The sequence below is a fragment of the Aplysia californica genome, unplaced genomic scaffold (genome assembly GCF_000002075.1).
Source record: "Aplysia californica isolate F4 #8 unplaced genomic scaffold, AplCal3.0 scaffold00169, whole genome shotgun sequence".
NCBI lineage: Eukaryota > Metazoa > Mollusca > Gastropoda > Aplysiida > Aplysiidae > Aplysia > Aplysia californica.
Genome location: NW_004797439.1, coordinates 345,859 through 346,951, shown reverse-complemented (window position 1 = coordinate 346,951; position 1,093 = coordinate 345,859). Strand labels below are relative to the sequence as shown.

Sequence of the window (1,093 nt, the reverse complement as noted above, 5' to 3'; positions counted from 1 at the left end):
AGATGTCCCCAACCACTAATAGTGCTATAATAACATTATCGTGCCGTTGTGTTTCTCTGTACCATAGACTTCTACACCTAGATCAAGGACTTTACGACAAACAAAATTATAACATCCTTGGCCTATTATTACTCCTAGATCGCACACTGCCATGGCCGCCGCTCTGTGCTCTCTATCAAGGAGCTTAAAACAACTTTTAATATCCTTGCTCTCTATAGAACCGTGCCCCAAAGCGTACAACCAGAGAGGGTTTACAGTAGTATTACTGTAAACTCTCTGGTACAACCAAAGATTCTCCACTACACACGGTCTTTGGTACAACCAGCGGTGGTGGGACAGGCGTGATGAATGCCGCACCCATTGGGAAAACTGATCGCCAACCGATCGCCCGACTCGTCGCCTGAACACAAACGCGTTTGTTTTTTAAACAACGAGTCGAGCGATTGGTTTGTGCTACGATCGCGGCATTGCTCCCTCAATCTGTGCCCCGCCTACCAAACTGAACCGATCGTGTAAAACTCCAGGCTGGCAATATAATAGCTGTCCCGCGGTTTTATGCAACAACAAAAAATGAAATTATGCAAACTGAACCTAAAAATTTGAAATTATGCAATTCTGTTAATTTTAACAAAGAGTGATAAAGAAAAATATTCAGAAACTGCAAAAAAATGTCAAATTTTGCTAAATTATGTGGGGTGCATAAAAACCCGGGGACAGAATATAGGTCTATTCGAGTGTGCGCGATTTAAAATTGAGTCAAATTGTGCCCTCCAAAGTGAACTGGAAATACACCACCATGCATAGCCTATGCTCATTTTGATACACATGTATTTAGTGAATGCTCTTCACTCAAACAAACACCCGACAATCAAACAGCCAAACAAACAAACAAACAAATTAACAAAAACGAACAAAACAAGCAAGAAAAACAAACAAAACAAGCAAACATGACCATATTCTTAATTTTAACAAAACCCTCGCTAGAAGGTTGAGAGACTTAACTTTTAAGAAAATATCCACACAGCTTCGAGTTGTGCGTGTGTGTGTGTGTGTGTGTGTGTGTGTGTGTGTGTGTGTGTGTGTGTGTGTGTGT

The 1,093-nt window shown here is 41.1% G+C and overlaps 1 protein-coding gene across 1 annotated transcript in view; it reads left to right on the top strand.

Annotated features, from left to right (window-relative positions):
* LOC101851947 (sorting nexin-10B) overlaps nucleotides 1–1,093 on the top strand; it is a gene marked incomplete in the record, with an annotated part of 21,972 nt that overhangs the window by 1,651 nt on the left and 19,228 nt on the right.